Below are 20305 nucleotides of genomic sequence, written 5' to 3'. Positions count from 1 at the left end.
GTTACTAAGTGCAGGCATTGTTCTGAGCACTGTCATCAATTACTCAATTTAGCTGTCACAATAACACTATTTGGTAGGTAGCCCATTTTAAAGATGAAGACACTGAGGCACATAGACGTTAAGTAATTTGCCAGGGTTGCTCGGCCAGTAAGTCGTAACAAACATCAAGTTCAAAGCCATCTGACTCCAGGAGCCAAGCTCATAGCCACCCCTCAACATCTTCTTCCAGTTTGAGAATAGTACTGCCCACTGGGCCTAATGGAGTCCTTGGGAGTGTTCTCAAAATTTGCTGAATATCAGTCTATCAGTCCTAACGACTACATTAGCATTGAAGTGGGGGGCCTCTAGGCTGGCCATGGATGCCCCCCCCCAACCCATGCCATCTCCAGCTGCAAGCATAATGCCAATTGTGAGGAATCTTAACCCAACAAGGCCAACGATCTTGAAGACAAGGGGAAAAATCATGAGCCCTGCCTACCAGGAGAACCACACCAGAGTGGACTGGAGGCAAAGAGAAGTGCTATGATTCAGAGGGAAGACCGTCATGGAAGCATGTGCACAAATGGGTTTGTTGCACAGGAGAATTTAATGAACATCATCTGAGTCCCCCCACCCCCACTCCATCACTCTGTCACATTATTCTTTTTTCTTTATACCCTTTTTTCTGGGTTGCCATCTTGCAAAGCTCCAGGGGCACCATTTTGGCCAGATATATATGGTAGTTTTACCTATCACTCTCTAAAATTATCTTGTTTACTCGTTTGTTTATGGTCCATCCTTCCCTCTCCCCAACACATGCACATATGCTCCATGACAGTAGAAATCTTGTCTGTTTGATGCCTCTGGGTCCCTAATGCCTCCCACTGTGCATAGTGCACTCATGGTGGGTGCTCAATCAATACTTGCTGAATGAATCAATGAGTATAGTTGACCCCTGAACAGCACAGGTTTGAACTACACACATCCACTTACATGTCAAAAAAGATTTTTTTGGATAAATACAGCACAGTACTGTAAATGTATTTTCTACTCCTTATGACTTTCTTAATAACATTTGCTTTTCTCTAGCTTACTTTATTGTAAGGATACAATATATAATACACATACCATACAAAATATGTGTTAATCAACTGTTTATGTTATCAGTAAGGCTTTTGGTCAGCAGTTGGCTATTAGTAGTTCAGTTTTTAAGGAGTTAAAAGTTATATGTGGATTTTTTTGACTGTACAGGGTTTGGGGGGCAGGTTGGCGCCCCTACCCCCCCATGTCATTCAAGGGTTCACTGTATTTAACGTTTGATACCATCTGAAAAGATGGGACATGAATACGTGTGCCTCACTTCCTCATTCCGTTCCAACCCCAAAGCAACAGAATTGACCAAAGTCTGAAAAACAGGTGGATACCTGAGTCAGCTCTGGAAAAAATACTGTGCCATCACCCTTAATGCATTTCTCATAGACACAGTACAGATTTGTTCCTAAATAACTTAGAGTAGAAAAGAGAGTGACCCAGCCAAGTTGCTAAACAGCAAAGCCAGTAGAAACTGCTCCCAATGTCAAAGGCCATAAAAAATATATTATGCACATAACCTTCATTAAAAAAAAAAACACTCAAAGATGTTTTCTACACAACTGAGAGATGAATCAAAATGAAGAACTCAAATGGGGGGAAGTTATGGTTAATATAAAATGAAAAAGATTGGTAAGAAGCAAATAAAACATATAGTAAAGAATCTAAATAATTTCTATAAACACAGTTCTAAAACAGAATGCAAGCGTAACAAATATCCCTTTGAAGAGAAGATAAAAGATATCACTCCTGCCTAAACCCCAGGGTAAACACTGCAGATGACACTGATATAAAGCGTAAAGTTGGAGCAAGGAGATATGTTAATTTCCTCATCTTGCAAGAAACTCTGTTATATAGTTTCTGTGGTTAATTAGAGAAATATAGGTTAGAGCATGTTTTTAAAGATGTTAAGAGTAATTAGTAATAGACTATAAAGTATCTTATCTTCAAAATTACCAAAGGGGAAAAAGGAAAGCAGTCAATTTAGCAAAAAATAGAATTCAAAGGAAAGCAACAAGGAAGCATAAAGAGGGGAAATGTAAAGTAAATGCTAAAAAAAAAAAGACAAGAGACAAACATTATTTATGACAGTACATGTATACAGGTTAATCTATCCCAGTAAATTGTAATCCTCATTTTGGAATAACATACGTAGCTTCCACAAAGGGACTCAGAGGTTAAAAAGAAAGGGGCCAAGACAGCTCAGACTTCACATTAGAAGAATATTAGAATTTACAAATGCCGAGGCTCCAGAAATTCCTATGTATTTGGTGGAGTGGGTCCAGAGCATCACAGGTTTAAAAAGCTCCCCAGGTGACCCTATATGTGCAACCAAACTTTCGGAAGGACTGGTGGAGGCAAATGCAAACCACATGAATAAGGAGTTTCAATATTAAGATCAACCCCTTGGATGTTATAATATCACACCGAACTCGTGGATGATCCTTATTCTGGTCAACAGTCCTATGGCAGCTACCAAGACATATTTCTTCTTGTACCTGGAAGGAGATGAGCTTGTAAACAGACACTAATAGAACAAGGATGTGGTCCTGCAAAGCTCGGTCTTAACACCCCAAGAGACAACTCAGATTTGTTGCCAGGACAGGAAAAGGGAGCATGTATCATTCCAGAAAGGTCTAATCTCTCTCACTCTGGAAAATTATGTTTGCATGTTACATTGAAGTTTTTCCGTTAAGAGAACAGAGTTTGCTTCTCAGTGTCCAAAATGAGGAAAACATGAAATGTTGTCATTGGATCTTATCACCATCAATTGTCCAGGTTAAAAGAGGCAGATAAGGTGCCTACCCAATTCGGATGTAGTTATGTTCATGGATCTTGACCTTGGATAAACCTTTAAGTCAGAAGGCTCTTACCTGGCTCAGACTTTTGAAAAATAATAAAGGTGGCAAACTCATTAACAGGTGCATGCCTAATTACTGTGTGTAATATCAGATTGTTATTTGACAGGATCTTGAGTGAAAAACGCAAGGGACGTGTTGAAAAACCCCGTCTTGTTATCTTGTCTTTTGGTGTTGTCACTGCTGGCTTCACTGCTTTCAAAATGATAATTCAATTACTGGGGGCCTGGCAAAGTAAAACAAAATCCAAAGATGATATTGAGAAGATGGATGGTGCACACATTCCAAAATGAAAATATGATAGTTATGATATGTTATGGCCCAAAGCACTGACGCAGACCAAATCAACTATTTTTAAAAAATACAAGAGTTGGAGAAAAATATACTTGTCTGAAATCAAAAGTAAATAAAGATAAAGAGGACCTGTAAAATACTCTGAGAGTGTATGTGCTACATGAAACTGTGTAGCAATGAGGAGCATAACCCTCTTTATAAGCGCCCATGGAATATTACAGAAATAGACTTTATTTTAGGCTACAAGGAAATCTACACAAACTTCCCCACAAAACAAAAGCTGTGGGAGCCACATTTTCTGTTCACAGCGCAAATGAACTAGGAATCAGTAATAAAAGAACACAGAAAGATCTGTAAATCACTTGAGAATGCATAGAACCCTTTCTTAACTAAGTTTGTTTGTTTACTTGTATTTAATTAGTTCGTATAAAGTGCAATATTCATTTCAGATGTAGAATTCAGTGATTTGTCACCTACATACATCACCCAGTTCTCATCACAAGGGCCCTCCTTAATACCTTGAGTTCAAAAAGGAACAGACTCTGTCAACACAGACTAGTTATATTAATGATGATGATATTAGGTCAAAGCTGTATTTCACAGAAAATTCATAGCCTTATTCATTATTAAATAATAGACAAATGAGTGAAATGAATGTAAGCTTAAAAGCTACAGAGAGAATAACTGAACAAGATCAAAGAAAGGAGAATAAAGTTAAGATAAAAACAGAAAAAAATAACTGGAGGGAACAATAAACAGGAAACTTCTCACTGATCTACTTAAATAAAAATAGAGAGGGTATGTATACATAGAGACAGCATAGTAAAATTAAGGAGCTAAGCCAATTATAAAAGAATAGTATTATATCATACTAATAAATTTGAATTCTTGACAAAACAAAAGGTTCTAGGATTCTGAATTACCAAAATTGTGTGAAGGGAAAAACCTGAGGAAACTGGAACATACTTAAGGAGTAGGTGGTTTCATGGCTAGAACTTTAAAATTTTAAACACACCATCATAGCTATGCTATTTAAATTAATTTTGATACAAATACTCCCACAAAATTGTATGATACACATATTCACACCCACCTACTCAGACACCAACATACACACTGTGTAAAAAGAAATCCTATATGCAAATTGCTAGCAAATTAAATTCAGTCCTAAAACAACGAAAAACACAACCTATGTAATGAGAACAACAAAACTTTACTGATGGGTAGAAAAGAAAATTAAAAAATGGAGGGGAGCCTGGGTGGCTCAGTTGGTTAAGTGTCCGACTTCGGCTCAGGTCATGATCTCAAGGTTCATGAGTTCGAGCCCCATGTTGGGCTCTGTGCTGACAGCTCAGAGCCTAGAGCCTGCTTCGGATTCTGTGTCTCCCTCGCTCTCTGCCCCTCCCCTGCTTGCTCTCTCTCTCTCTCTCTCTCTCTCTCTCTCTCTCTGTCCCCCTCAAAAATAAATAAACATTAAAAAAATTAAAAAACAATGGGAGACAAACTATTGACCTGTTATTTTGGATGAAGAGTTCATATAATTAAAATGACAATTATCCTCAAATCATTGTATAAACTGAACATAATTCCAGGTGTGACTCACACCAATTTTTTTTCTTCCAGAACTTAAAACAATTGTAATACACAAGCGAAAAGAGCCAACCTCCTCTTAAAGTATGAGGTGTTAGTGGGCATTCCAAAATCGTCATATGTCTTAACTCACTAACCTTCATAACAACCCTCTGAGGTGGATACTACTTTCAAGTTTTACAGATGTAGAAGCTGAGTGCAGGTGTTCCGGTCACACAGCATGTGGGTAATGGGCTGGGATGCGAACCCAGTCAAACCAGTTCCAGAGCCCAAGTTCTCATCCATGACACCTGCTTTCTCCCAGTGTAAGGAGGCTTTGCCAACTCAGACATAAAGCTTCAATAGTAAAATCTGTATTGTATTAGCTTCAGATGAGAGATCAACGGAGCCGGAAAAGAAAAGTTCAGAAACAGACACAGACACCTAAAAATTTAGTATATGACAAAGGGGGCTTTTCAAACTGGGAGGACAAAGGCGGACTGACCAATTAAGGAGGCTTGGACAAATGGCTAACCAATTGTGCAAAAATTAGATTCGTGCCTCGCTCTATGTACTACAGAAGTACTAGACAAAAAAAATAAGGAATATTTGTGTCATCTCAGAGGTGGGGAAGGACTTTCTTAGCATTACACCAAAGTTAGAAATCATAAGGGAAATGACATTTTTAATGACAGAAATGAAACACTTTGGGACTTTAAAAATCACCATAAACAAAGCTAAATACTGAGGAGCAAATGGAGAGGAAATAGTTGGAGGTTATTACAGTTAAATATTTACTATGTTTACCATATAAAGTACTACAACTCAATAAAAAGATAAACACTCAAAATAGAAATATGGGCCAAGGAAATTAAGAGGCCACTAATGGAAGAATAAAGCTGGTCAACAGAGATGCTGCAAATGTACAATATGACTAGAAAACAGAAACGTCAAATGACAGAGCTATCAAATTGGCAGAGGAAAGACAGACAGCATGGAACTTTGCAAGAGAATGGAGAGAAGCTGGCAGGGCAGATGGAGACCAAGCAGCCAAGGTAGGAGGAAAAACAGGAGAGTGGTTTCCAGAAGGAGGGAGGGGCTATCCATTCTGAAATACAGCTGAGCATCTGTGTATGATGAGTGCTGAAAGCGACCCCTGTGTTTTAGCAACACAAGGCTCATCATCGACCTTGGTGAGAGCTGTCCCCAGGTGTGGGGTGCACAGAGGTCAGAATGGGCAGGTGACAAGGGAGCAGGAAGTGAGGAATGGACGCAGCAGGGAAGACATGCTGTCAGAGAAGTCTGGGTGTAAAGGACAGCATTAGAGAACCAGCAAGGTGATCTCTACTTTTAAGTTAAGAGAGACATGGGGCAGTTTAACTGGTGACGGGAGGACTTGGCAGACAGGGAGAGCTGGAGAGACAGAACAAGGGGGACAGATTATATATAAGGCAAAGGTTCCCGAGAAGGTGCGAGGTGAAGAAGACTCTATAGCAAGATTTTTGGAACAGTCCATTAAGCACTGGTTGTAAAAGTGATGTCATCGTGAAAGGGATATTGAGTTGGATTCAAAAAAAAAAAAAAAAAAGGAAGAGAATGGAAAGTATCTGAGTGCCCTGTAAATGTTAAAAGTAAGAACTGTGGTGAATCGTCTGTTTCAATTATGTGTAAGTGTGTGTGTGAGTGTGCACCAAATTGCATTTCTTACTGTGAGCTCAAAGGTATTCAAAGTTCCCTGATTCAAAGCCTAAATGGGATGTATAATCTATAGGGGGCCTGGTTTTGGATGGGAGAGAGGAGCTAACATTTTCCGTTACAAAAGGTGGGAGGGTGAGAAGGATGAGAAGGAGTATAATCTACCGAGCAAAGGCTCGGTGTCTTTGCTATTTGCAAGTTGAGGAACATTGCCTGCCCATGAGGGGGGTGTCAAGGTCATTCTCCAGGGCAAGGTGAGGGCAGGGGCTGCTCAGGGGCTTGAGGGGAGTGGCAAGTGTTTGGGACAGCTTCCATGGAGAAGAGAACCGCAGGCTGACTGGAGAAGCACAAATGGATGTTGGCTGAGCACTGCTGTAGGTCTGAGACTGGCGCCCATGAATCCGCAGCAGCGTCAGTTTGCCTGGTCGGGCGATTTTCTCCATCAGTGCTCGCCCAAGCAGGAGACGCCCAATCAGGTTGCTCTTGTTTCACTGTGTGTCCTTGGACCAGTAAATTGAGGCAGCTCTGCTGATTGATGCCATAGCTGAGCTGGAAGCAGAGGCTTCACAAACCCACCCTTGAATTTCTTGTGCCTCCTGCTCCGAAGCTCAGCATAATGTTAATATTCATCGGAGTTACCCTAACATCATCTCTGGTGCTGGAGCCTGTAGAGAGTTATTTAACTTTGTTGGGCCTGAGGAACTTGTTCTCAAGTTCTCCTGTGCAGGAGGAGTGAGGCAGGGCTCACCCTTATCATAAACAAGATTAAGTTAAGGTGTGGGTTCTCTGTGCGGACAATACTGAGGATGCCTTATAGAAACTCACACCTTCCAAAAGGAGCAACGGAGATAAGCCGGCAATGTTGGCCACATACTTCCTGAGCACACAGTGTGCCCTCTTAAATTCATACTGGATGTAATCCAATCCACAGGCCATGGATTGTGCTCATGGTTTTGTGTTCCTTTTTCCTTTCTTTTTTTTTTTTTTTTTTGGCCCAATCCCCACCTCCCAGGCAGGCAAGATTGGGGCGCTGGTGCCCTGAGTTAGATGAGCAGGGCCTTCCACAGAGCTGATCCCACCCTAATTCCTGAAGAATGTCCATTCTGTCCTCCATCTCACACACTTGGGTTTCCCACATCTGGCTATGACCACCCCTTTGCCAACACTGGAAAGCTCTCCCCCTCTACTTGACATTCGTAATTTGGAACATGAAGGGATGGATTTCAGAGTTGTCTTCTCCTATCTTGCATTCTCTCTAGGGCACCCCAGCCCACACTCTTAGATGTGACTCTTAGATGTATGCCCCCAGGACAGACCGCTCTTCCGATCCCCAGACCTCTATATCCTGTGGTCTTTGCAATGTTTCCACCCAGCCTGAGTATCCACGGAGCACCTTCTGTGTATCAAACATTGCTCTGGGTTTGGGTTGGCAACCAACAAGGCAGGTAAGCAAGCCCGCAGTGTTCATGAAATCTACATTGTAATGGAACGTAAGCCCGGGCGAAGGGAAAAAAATGAATGCAGTGGGGGGGGGGGGAGGTCTACTTTCAATGAGGAGGGCTGAGACGGCCTGTCTGAGGAGGCAGTCTCGGAGATGTGGCCTGATGACAAGAAGACAGCCATCCTAGGGGAAGATCACTGCAGATGGAGGGGGTACATATGAGAGAGAGGAGGGGGGGAGCACCGTGGCAGAAGCAAAGTGAACCACAGAGCTACCAGGAACGTGAGATGAGATGAAGAGGATGGCCAAGGTCTTTCAGACCATGAGAAGCAGTTAGGCTTTTGTCACAGATTAAACTAAATACGTCCAATACTGAACTCCAAAGCCTTTTTTCCCAAACCTGGTTCCCCTAGATTCTAGGGTCTGGAATGTTCGCTGGTGTCAGCAAATGTTTCAGCCCTGCCAGCACTCAGTTATAGGTTTTCCTCTTCTCATTGCCCAGCCACTCAGCTTTATGCCATTGCCTCCCAAGTAAACTCCAGAAGCCCAGGCCCTCCTGCATGCGGCAGACTGGGTAGGGAACTGTCTGACGAACGTGTCTGCTGGGGATCCCAATGGCGTCTCAAATGCATATCCAAAATTGAACTCTTTATCTGTTTTCCTAAGCCTCCCTCATTCCTTATCTCCATGAATGACAACACCCAGTTACCTAAGCAAAATATAGCAACTTCTTCTTCCACACTCCCATATTGCATCAGCAACTAACTTCAGTTGATTCTATCTCTTCAATATCTCTTGTACTTGTCACATCCCCATCATGCCACTATTAAGTCAAGGCGCTCTTCCTGCTGCACTGGCCTACCTGGTTTCCTAGCTTTAAAGCTCACTCCCCTTGAGTCCATCCTCTGTATTGGCTCCTGAGTGAATTTCATAAATCATAAATTCTCATGATGTTACATCCTTTCCTGGACCTCTTTAAATACTCCCTATTACACAGAGGATAAGACCCAAACTCCTCAAAAGGAAACAAAAGACCTCCAAAGACCCAAGGCCCTCCCACTCCCCCACTGCACCCTACATTCCAGCCGTATTAGACTACTCACAGCCCTGCAGTATGCAAGGCTAACTTCATGTCTTTCCCAGCTATTTTCCCTTTCTAAAATGTTCTTTCCTCCTGTCCACTTGGAAGACTCTGTTAAGCATCACTTCTATTGAGTGCTGTGGGTCCCTCCTACCTTTCACCCATCCTTCCTAGCTATAGTCAGAGAGTCCTGTACACCAGGACTGTACATAGAGTTCTGTACATAGAACCTGTACACCAGGTTCATCTCACTCAGTGCCTGCTCTGGCTTCACCCTATCTTCTTGAGCTTCTCCCTTCTGCCATGAGAACAGATGCCCTCTGTACAGACTGGTCCTTCAGCCTGGGTCTCAGGATGAGAGGCTCTGTAGAGCCCAGCCAAGCCCCACAGAGCCATAACTGACCTACAGCCCTCATGGGACGTGAACGAGAAATGAATGTCTGTTGTTTCAGTTCCACTGAGATTTTTGGACTGTTGATACCATAGCAAAAATTGGCTAACACACCACGAAAAGGGATATGAAGAACTCAGAAAGTGAAGGGCTGCCTTTTGGATAAGGTGGTTAGAGAAGGCTTCTCTGGGGAGGGGACAGTTAACAGGTGATAAGAAGGACGCAGCCATCTGAGGAACATTCCAGTATGGGAGATGCAGGGTATGCAGCGTACCCTTTCCACTGGGGTAGAAGGAATTTAGAGTACCTGAGGATATGAAAGGGGGGCAGTGAGTCTGGGCAGAGGAAGTGAGGGGGTGAGTGGCATGGGATGAGGGGAGAGGTAAGAAGGGGTCAATCACATCGTGCTTCATAGACCTTTGGCTCAGAGATCACCCTCAGCATCCAAATCGTTCAGCTGAGAACCAATCCTTTTCTTGGCATAAAGTTTGTTGGGTCGTGGTTAGAGTAGCCACATATACTTTGCCCAAATTGGACCACTTTTGAGAATGAAAGATGGTACTACTAATAATTACTTTAGGACACAGATATAAACTGGGATTGTCCCAAGCAGATATGAACGTGTGGTCACCCCACTCATGGTACTTTTATTTCCTTCCACGAAAGTACTCTTTATCTTGAGGGGGTAGCTTTTGCCTTAAGCTCCTCATTCACAATCCAATCCCCTCTTGGAGCTGGAGTCTTAAAGTGAAGCTCGCTGGTGAGGTTCTGACCATTGCTAAATTCTTGCCTCTCCTTACTAGACTTGCTCCCCCATACCCTGCCTAGAGGTTGGCGAGGTTCTTGTCACAAACTGACAATGCCGCTCCTGGCCGCTCTTGTTCAACTCTTGGAATAACCCATTGCCAGGGTTTTTACCTTGCAGCCATGACTGCTTTTTGCCACACCTCAGGAACAATGCCTACCCAAACCATTCCTGGTGCTAAGCATAGCTTTTAGACGCTATTAAAAGCCAAGCTCTGAACTAGGGTCCTATGTACTCCTTAGCTGCTGGCTGAGGACTCCTGTCACAGGTTCCCAGGATAGGTCTAGAACCTTACGGAACAAAGCATGAAGAAAATCTCTGCTCTGCACTCCTGGGAAGAAGCTGAGTCTATATTCTTGGGGCTCAGCTTTTATCTTGAAAACAGATCATACATTATTTGGAAAATACACATAGCCAAGCTAAGCCACCACCCCCAAATTGGAACAAATATGAATCCTGAAAATTTTCAGTTTGCCTGTTATTTTTCACTTACTAGTTGTATACCTTTTTTGGGAGGTGGCATTGGGGGACTACTGTACTTCACTGACATTGTTTCCACACGTATAAAAATTGGACTAGTAACTTTTACATCACACCTGTGTTGTGAAGTAGAAGTTACGCTTCTGAAGGCACTGAGTGCGGCACCATGCCTGGGCACGTGGGAGGTATAAAATCAATTTTTGTTGAATTTGAAATACGAGGCACTTCCTACTTCTGCTGCTGATGGGTATGTCTCCACACATGCTCCTGTTCAGCACATCTCCAAGTCTCAACCAGCCTACTGAGGCAGCAGGAGAGATGCCTCCCTACCCCTCCCCTTGCATAGCCCATTGCTCAACAAAGCAAGACTCCAGACCAAGGTTTGCTCTCTGGTCCTTAGTCTCTCTTCTTCTCAATGAGGGAGTGAGCTTCAAGCCCTGGCTCTTGAGCCAGCATCTGTGAAAACAGCCCCTCCTCAGGGAAACTCTGTGTTTCCTCCATAGTTCTCTTAGTCAAACATAGGAGAGCACAGTGGAGAAGGCATGGTCTGCAACGAGGCCACAGGAACACACTTAGCATAGACGTAGCTTGGGAAATTTTACAGAGAAAAGAACCTGTTAGCTATGCTCCCACAGGTGAAAGCTGAAGTGAGGGTGGCATATAGACCCCATCCCACTGTAAGCAGGGGTCACGGTCCAGGATTAGACCCCTAAAGCTTGATCAGTTTTCCCAGCCTCGTTTTACCCAGGTAGCTATAGGTATGGTCCCAAGATACCTTGGAGTAGGACTCTTAGCTGTAGGAATCTAGCACTCAGACTGGGCCCTATACTAAACTGTGTTTACAGTCTGGTTCTGGACAGATTCTTGAGTTGGACAGGGCTGAAATGTCGCCTGTGCTATGATCCTCCAAGGAATCTTCTGAGAATCTTTCAATTGGGATATGTTTTTCTTCCTATACATTCTGGGGGCACTTTGTGGCCATGTCTATTATTGTAATGATTCAAACGCTGCTTTATAATACAAGTATGTACTTATCACATTCGCTAGCCTGTGAGCTCTTTGAGAGCAAGAGCCATGCTAGAATCATGCCTGTTACTCTCCCAGTGTGAGCACAATGCCCAGTGTGCAGCAGGCACGCCCATTCACATTCTGCTGCCTTCCAACGAAACGAGAGGCAGGCAGTGGCAACATCAAGTTGGAATGTCAGAGTACTGGACTCTGCATCCCATTCTTCACTGGGTATCAACATGGAGGCCAACATTTCTTGGATCCCAGGAGGTTACCACCGTCACAATGACCGAGTTATGGCAGACTCGGCCTGGTGAGACTCACAGCAATGACATATGACCACATATATCATAGCTCCAGGCCTCAAGGGGCTGCCATCTAGACAGGGGACCACACCCCTCAGCAAGAATGCAAAACTCCCCTGCAAACAACTGGCACACAGTGCATGTTCCATGTTAGTGGCTCACAAATCTGACCTAGCAGCTGGATCTCCTAGGAAGGTTTTAGAACTACAATGCCTGGGCCCCATCCCAGTCCTACTGAATCAGAATTTCTGGGAATGAAGATTCTGTATTTTAAAAAGCCTATGAGTGATTCTAATGATTGGCTACATTTGGGCCCATTTTAGACTGCGCAGGGCCACCAAAGACACCTCCTTCACCCATAAAATATCTGCCTATTTAAAAATAAACTGATAGTAAGTAATGTTTGTGACCCACACTGGCCTGTTAGGGAGTGCTGACTTTACTTCCTTGAACATGCTGGCGGCTCCTTTGCAAGCCATCCCTTCATCCAGTCTTTGCCTGATCACACCCTGCTCAGTCAGGTCTGCTGATGACCTTCATTCCATGGGCTCAGTTCTTACAGCCAGGTCCTGAGCCCAGGCCCAGACCTGCCTCACGGTCAAGTGGGCCTGTGAGGAATCCAACCCAGCCATATGCCCAGTAGTTTGAGGACCCTCCTCTCTGTCACATCCACTCCATGTGTGCCCCGGCCTCGGGACTGCTCTGGTTCTTGGTTTCCTCTCCAGGCCTTTTCTAATCCTGCAGCTTCTGGTTGGGGCAGGGATGCCCTGCAGGGGTAGAGCTTCTTCTCCTGGGTGAAGACTTGATTCAACCTAGAAGCTGCCTTCCTCCACTAGTATCTGCCTATTTAGAAGTAAAGGTAAAAAGCAATGTATGACCCACACTGGCCTGTAGGGCAAGTGTTGACTTTACTTCCTAGAACATTCTGATAGGAAACGCTGGCAGCCACTTTTATGAGCCATCCCTTCATCCAGGGTCAGTTTTCCCAGCCCTGGCTTCCCTCCACCCTGGCTTACCCTCCCCATGCTGCCCCTGTGGTGCTGAAATGCTTCACAGCCATGACTGTAGTGTCCCTTCCCCAGTGCAGAAGCAGACACAGATCCTCCCTGCCTCCCACCCCACCAGGACATTGTCCAAGGAAATGACTCTTCTGGGTTACTGGAGGCCCTCTACAGAGCAGGTGCCCTACCTCCCACCCCAACTCTGCAGAGCACTAACACAGTGAGGCCACAAGTCTTCAGTGTCCAGGTTCTTGAGGACTGGGTAACAGAAGAAGGTGGCCCCAGAAGCTTACCATGCTGGTTTTGAATTTCTAGGAATTGGCCTGAAATACAAATTTGGACCAAAGCAATCCCCAGGTTCCCTGCTCCTCTCCTGGGGCCACCTGTGGGTTACTGAGGCCTTTAAGGCAGCCTAGAGAACTGAGCAGAACATTACATCAGCAGAGGATGTTCACACAGCTCTTGTTACAGTCCCATGCCCCTGATCGCAAGCAGTGCCCAGGAATATTATCCCCCGCACAGAGGCTGATGCTTTCAAACCTCAGCTGATCCCAATTCCGGCTCCAAACATTTGAGAAAGGCAATTTCCGAAGACCCTAGCTACTGCAATCATATTTTCTGGGCCAAAGGAAAGGATATTTGAAATTGTTCTTGTCCTGGAAAAATCTGGGAGTATATATTTACAGGAAAAGCCAGGATTCAGTCACAGAGAGGAGGGGGAAAAGGGACAGGCTTCACCTGTGCACAGGGCATTGAGGTCGGAGTGGGAGGAGAGTGAATAAAGTACCTGCCTATTTAAAAATAAAGGTAGCAAGTGATGTATGTGACCTATATGAAGAAAACCCACAAAGCTGTTATATTTAGAGAAATGTAAGTAGATGAACAAAGAGAGTGACATGCCAGGTTTCCGGATGGGGAGGCTGTGTATTATAAAAATGTCTATTTTCCTCCAGTTAATTTATGGTTTAATAGGAGTGCACATACAAAATCCCAATAGGATTTTTTTTTACTCTGACAAAATGATTCTAAAATTAATCTTGAACAACAAACAGATGAGAATAACAATGAATACTTCTGAAAGAAAAAATAATTAAGGGAGGAAGGAGGAGTTTTCGGCACTGCCAGATATTAGAACATATTATAAAACAACAATTAAAATTATTCAATGCCGGGGCCGAGATAGAAATAGAGCAGCAGGACAAAGCGTGTCTCAAGAAACAGACTTAACTACATGTGAGGATTCAGTGTGCGATAAAACAATTCATTTCCCTCAAATCAAAAGGGAAACGAATTGCTTAATGCATCGTGTTGGAAAACTGCTTAATAGTTTGGACCATACGTTATACATTCCTCTAAATAAACTCCAGATGGATTAACAAATTATATTTTTAAAAAAATCAAATTACTGACAAATAACCAAAAATAGGACAGACCGCTTCTCAGATCCGTGGCAGAATGATAACTCTGTCAGCTTTGAAAAGAGATCACAAATATTGAGGGTTTGTCTATATAAAACAAATGCACAATGCAAAATAGGCAAAAAAATAAAATGAAATGAAATAAAATAAAGGAGTGGGGGAAACAAGAGATTGGGAAAACACATGTATCAAATACCGCAAAGAGTTTCTACCCACAGTATAGGAAGAGTACCTTCAAATTGGGAAGGAAAACATCAACACAACACCGTTGTGACCACATGTCAGTACAGATAGTTGCTACACAGGGACTACAAACACCAAGTGCTCCTGTCCCCTCGAGACAGGAATGGACCCAGGCTGGCTAGAGGGAAGCCAGGACTGGCATCTCTGTCGAGGTTCCTGTGACAGAAATCCTGATGCCACTTTCATATCCCTTGGCCCAGCAGGGACATGCCTCTGGCCCATGGGTACCCAGCGGTCTCTCTCCAGATGCTACTCCCATGGACCCACACCTTCTTTCTTCCACTCACATCCGTTTGGCAGCGGCCAACCCCTTTAGGAAGCAACCAAAGCAAGGACCCAGATGGGGGGTGCATGCATGTAGGCACATGTGTGCATCAATGAATCCATTGAACACCCCCTGCTGCATAGGCCCGACCCCCATGGCTTCTCTCAGAACCCAGTGCTGCCCCCCTGGATGTTCCTGTTCCAACAGGAGAACCACTCTGCCCTCCCATCCTTTAGGCCCCACTGTTCTAACAGCGATGACTTCTCTACGCTCCATGAGAAGGCGGGCTGTTGCTCCCCCGTTCAGCACCCGCTACAATATCTGCCGCATCACAGGCACTCAGCCAATAGGTGTTAAACAAAAGAATGAATCTTTGTGGGGCAGATCCTAAATGCGTCTGTATCACCAATGCTTTCTAAATGAAAAACTAAATTTTTGAACCACAAGAGCCCACTTTAATTTACATAATTATGTCTATCTCTACATCAGAGCGAGCTCTGTGATTCATCAGAGCGAGCTGTGTCCGATTCATCTCTGGATTTGTAGCACTTATCATGACATTTGGCACTTTAGAGAAGTCGACCAGGGATATATTCAACTTATACTTATTAAATTAGCAATTTTTTAAAAGGTCACGCAAATAACTTGAGGTCTGGTGATGTAGATAAAGGTTGCAAGCAATACGTCATACGACCTACATGAAGAAGACCACCAAGTTGTTGTATCTAGAAAAGTGAAAGCACATGAACATGAAAGACAGAGATGTCATGTTTCTGGGTGGGAAGGCAGCATATTATATGAATCTTATTCTTCATCACATAACTTTTGTTACTGGCATTAGGAACTGGCACAACAATTTGGGGGAGCAATGTAAGAGTGTACGTCAAGAGTCATAAAAGTGTTCATGCTCTGGTCTGATAACCTCACTCCTGGAAATCTAACCTAAGGAAACAGTTCAAGAGAAAAAAGAAGAAAGCCATGTGCATGAAGATGTTCATCACAGCTTTATGTAAAGTAACTGAACGTAACTGTTTGACTAAGTCATGGCTCCCTTCACTAAACAGAATATTCCACAGATGCTCTAAGAACGAAAAGTATGAAAGACACGCAGCAACGTGATAAGACCCACAACACGATGTGAACTTTAAAGCACAGAATGTGAGATATGTTCACTTCGACGAAAACCACACAAAATATGTGTGTGCAGCAGCAAGGATAGAACAAAAATGGCCAAGTCTGAAATTAGTTTTGGTTTAAGGAAGTAACGTTAAGAGTGTTTTACTTGTTTAAATCTTTAAATTTATTTAAGCTTTTTAAATGCTAGAATATACCACGAGCCTGTGCTGAGTATTGATCCTTGAGCTCCAGATACTTCCTGGACGAGTTCCGGCACAGTATACAGGGCACGGCACTAAGAGATTATCCCTTCAACCCCATCCCCAGATGAGCAAGATCATTCCCAGAGGCCCCCCAGGTTCCAATTTGACCAGGAACAGCCATATCCTCTTATGCAGCTTACTCTGTATACAGTCGGTGCTCAACATATCAAAGATGGACGGATAAATGGATGGGTAGAAGGAATGAGAAAAAGTGAAGATTAGGGAAAGGCTTGGGCGCCAGTATATTGCATACTGGTATACAACATTCATACAGTTCCAACAAGGGTTGTGGGTCCAGCCTTCACGAATTTTTTTTTTTAATGCTTGTCAATCTCTGAAACTGCATGGGAGGAATTCAGCCAACAGTTTGCCTGTGTGCTCTGGGCCTAGTATTTTTGTCCTAAGGCTTCTTTGTCCTTCCTGCTGCAGGTGAGCCCTTGGATTCTGCAAATCCAGAGCAGTGGAGAGAGGATGGGGTTTGGAGTAGGAACCCTGCTCTGTCAGTTAACACTTCAAATTCCAGCCCAATGCTCAGTGGTTCTATGACTTCTGAGGTAGTCACCTCATCTCCTTGAACTTTGTTTTCATCGGTAAAATGAGAGAGTAAATATTCCAAAGCTGTAGGGAAGATTTTCTATCTTCCCAATGACATAAAACATTTGATATTGCCATCCTCCTTTACCCCCAGGTTTCTCACCATGATAATCCTATAGATTTTAATCATAACCTCACTTAAAATGCTAAAACACAGATTTCCTCATATTTAGAATTCAATAAGTCCAGGGTATCTTAGACTTGGGGTTCTCAATCTTGGGTGGTTTTTGCCTCGGGGGATATTTGGCCATGTCCAAGAGGGAGACATTTTGGTTGTCACAACTGGCAGTGGGAGGGCTGTGTGTGCCACTGTCTTCTCGTGGGTACAGGACATGGATGTTGCTAAAACAATGCACAAGACTGCCCCTCCACTGCCAAAAGAATGATCTGGTCCAAAATGTCAATAGTGCTGAGGTTGCGAATTCAGATGACCCTATGACCCCGTCCACTCCTTTGTCCAGATGTGTGTGTATGTGTGTGTGTCCAGCGTGGGGGAGGGTGGGGGGCTTAGTGGGACAAACTCAGGGGAATAGGGACAGGAGGGTCGTACTAAGAGACCATTTCCTGAAGCGTACCTGTGTGGAACTCCCTCCTTTACCTGTCAATTCTTCAAGGCCCAGCTTAAGCCCTGGTTCCTCTGTGACATTTTCTTTGGGTGCCCAAGGACCCATTTCTCCTCCCCTTGGTCTCTCAGGGTTTGGCTGCTGATTCACAACTTACACCGTATCCATCCCAGTAGGCCCTGCCTTCCCATTTCACACATATGCTACATACATTAGGAACTGAGCAATTAGGATTCACACCTTCCTTGAGTGGTTTACAAAATGGCGTAAGAAAGCCTGCATTTGTGCAGTCTTGGCATATCTCTGGTGAAGCCTGTTTTGAAACTTCTTCTGCAAGTGGCTGCTAATGGACTGATAATTGGTTTCCTGGCTTCCTTATGAAGTGTGAAGCATTCTGCTAGCCTGTCAACAAAGCATCAAATATCTTGCACCACCATCAGAGTTATTTGTCTCTTCCTTCCCATTGTATCTCTTGTGGTGGAAGAATAACCGGATGCAGTTGTGTGGAGAAGGTTCCCGATTCTTTTGCAAGGAACGGGGTGAGATGGGCAGGGCTCTGGGAGAGTGAAGACACTGTGCAGCCTGGCCAGAGTGTTCTCACCAGGACACCAGCTTGAGCACATTTTCTAGGCAGGGGCCGAACAGCTCCGAATCCACTATGCAGTGCTGAGACAGGATGGGCGCTCAGTAAATATTTTCAGATGGGTGGAAAGTGGTACTACCTCCAACTGATTCTGAGCGGCAATCCCTGGAGATGGGAATTAACCAAGGAGGAAGAGAGTAACAGGAGAGAAGCTGGTTCCATCTTTTCTTTCAAAATGCTTTTCATTGTGAGAAACATCATCTTCTTTAAAACCTAGATGAAAAAGACCATCTATTGAGCACCTACTACCGCGAGGGCAGCTCAAACGCCAATGGAATGATTCTGAAGTCTCTGCTTGCTACAGAAAATGTTTCGAAACATGAAGGAAAGAGTGTGTATGGTCTCAGCAGGGCAATTCCCTAGTAAAGAGCTGTTTTGAAGAAAATGTTTCAAGAGAAGAACAAGGCACCACTTTGCATTTCTTTGGACAATTGTTCACAGAAATCTGAACCATCAAACTCTTTCTCCAATCTCCTTCTAAATGCTAAGAAGGAAAGGAGGGTTTGTCTGCTAAATATTGTACTAATATTTATTGTGACAACGCATGGTGAAATTTAGGGTGTTTACGCTGACTTTTGCTAGAGGTGCTTTCGTACGTACAATTCATCACTACATTATACGATTCAGAGACTGTATGATTTGATATTTTTAGAGATGCTTCTAGATCACACACTATGACACGTTTGATCTAAGGTCAGGAGTGGAGCCCCAGTTTAACATGTCCCTCAATCAAAGTACATGACCCACTCTGTCAGTGACCCACTTTTTGGAAGTGGTTTCCAAGCACTCATTGTGGGCAGTGAGGACTGACTGTTTGTGCCATAGTCATCTTGTTCCAGAGATACGATCAGAGAGAGGTATGGAATTTGGGGAGCCAGAACAGAGTGCTACCACACTGGGTGGATTAGTAAACCAAAACCAGAGAGAAGATGCCCTGGCCATAGTCATGATGCTGAGCCAGGACTGAGAAACAAGTCTCCAGAGTTTGAATCCAAAGCCATCTCTGTGCACTGGGTCTTCTTAGTGCCGTCTCTCACTACCAGTTAGACTGTGAGCAACCTGAGGGCAAAGCCCGCCACCTGTGGAAGTGTCAGTTTAGGGGCTGGGGACTCAGTGGAGAGCTGACAGACGGCGCTCCTTTGACTTCATGGAATAGGAACGCGACCTTGCTGTGTGGTGCAAAAAGGCATGGGGGCCAGCTGGCTCTCTCCAGCCTCCTTCATGAAGCCAGCATCCCTGAGACTCAAGCTGTGTTCTGTTACACCCAAATGACCAGAAAAACCTGAGCAATGGGAGTGCCTTGGGGATGCCAACCCCCTACATCCCAGAACCATCCAGAGGAAGAAATACTGTGCTTGCCCCCCAGAGTGTCTCCTTCACAGTTCTCATCGATAAGCCTCAGGCTCCTCTTCCTTACTTGAAACCACAGAATGTACCGCTCCACATGTGCCAGGTTGGCTCTGCCCTTGTTCCTTCTCAGCTGTTTGTAAGCAATGCCCAGCTCACTGGAGGCTGCCTGCCTCATTCCTGGAAATGAAGGGCCTGCTGACAAGCACTTCATGACCCTTTGCTCTTACTGAAGGTTCTAGAAAGATTTCCTAAAGCTCCTCCTAAGGGCCAAAGAGTCCAGTAAATTCTTGGAGGACTTGAGTGACAGCCTTCAGGTAGTGGTCTGCTACCCACACCTCTCAGCTTGCGAGGCAGGAAATTTTATCCTGTCCTAAGACGCCAGCTGGCTCTGCTACCCACTTCATTCTACTGGCTCTCTGCTCCAGAGGCCTGACCCTCTTCCACTTGTCCTTGCCTTGTTTTATCTAATGGATTTCAGAGATAAAGCCCCCACAACGCCTGGGGCTCCCACAGTCTGTACCTTTGCCGTCTGCCTCCAGAGGCAGGTTGCCTGCCTCCAACCTGCTGGGTAGAGCCCTGCTCCGTCCACCCACTCTGGCCTCATTCCCGCTGGTCCTGGGCTGTTCTGTCCCAGGCTCCCCTGCCTCTCCTGGCCCCAGTCCCTCTGGTTCCCAGTGGGCTATGAGGCCAACACCATTGGGCACTAGATTCTAACCACATCCAGCCACAGAGATGGGCAGATTTCATGCAATTTTATTTTTTTGCAACAAGGGTGTATCCAAGGGCGATTTGATGTATATCTAAGAGCAATTTGTTCTTTAAACCTCTTCAAGAATTTCCACACAAACTCACA

At 44.3% G+C, this 20305-nt stretch overlaps 1 protein-coding gene across 1 annotated transcript in view; it reads right to left on the bottom strand.

Annotated features, from left to right (window-relative positions):
* Positions 1 to 20305, bottom strand: part of CSMD2 (CUB and Sushi multiple domains 2) — a 600117-nt gene that overhangs the window by 228566 nt on the left and 351246 nt on the right. The window lies entirely within an intron of this gene.

Source organism: Lynx rufus, unplaced genomic scaffold, assembly GCF_022079265.1.
Source record: "Lynx rufus isolate CCGP_SWC_20201006 ecotype Redwood Valley unplaced genomic scaffold, mLynRuf1.p SCAF_2, whole genome shotgun sequence".
Classification (NCBI taxonomy): Eukaryota; Metazoa; Chordata; class Mammalia; order Carnivora; family Felidae; genus Lynx; species Lynx rufus.
Note: the sequence above shows the minus strand (reverse complement) of the source record. Positions and strands in the feature narration are given on the sequence as shown.